The sequence below is a fragment of the Sinocyclocheilus grahami genome, unplaced genomic scaffold, assembly GCF_001515645.1.
Source record: "Sinocyclocheilus grahami isolate Dianchi unplaced genomic scaffold, SAMN03320097.WGS_v1.1 scaffold252.1, whole genome shotgun sequence".
Taxonomy (NCBI): domain Eukaryota; kingdom Metazoa; phylum Chordata; class Actinopteri; order Cypriniformes; family Cyprinidae; genus Sinocyclocheilus; species Sinocyclocheilus grahami.
Window position 1 is genome coordinate 752,553 of NW_015505431.1, and position 497 is coordinate 753,049.

Genomic DNA, 497 nt, shown 5'->3' on the forward strand with positions numbered 1-497 from the left:
CACAACATATCGACCTCTGTCTCTCTCTCAGCATATCGATTTGACAAGTCATAGGCATTTTTGACACCACGGTCACCACGCTAAAGATGTCGATGCAGTGCGCTTTCACCCCACGTGATGATTCTGTTTGTTTTTTTTAAATATGAATTCTCTTGTAGTTCCATTAACTATCAGTCAAAAGTTTGGACTCACCTCACACAGTATTTTTATAATGATTGAAAATGCCACTTTAGCTCAAGGCTTATTGATAAATTGCTTTTGTAGACAAATACAGTGGCCTCAAAAGTATTGAGACACCTACATTGAAAATGTCTGAATGTCATTGCAGTAGATAAGAACATATCAAACAAAGTGGCATTTATTTTAAAGAAGCACATGTAAAATAGCCAAAAGTCAAATTAATCTGGCCAATTTGGGACCATGCACTTTTTACAAATTCACTTTAGTTTTTTTAATTCTATTTTATTCATATTAAATTCTATTATTATTATAAAAAT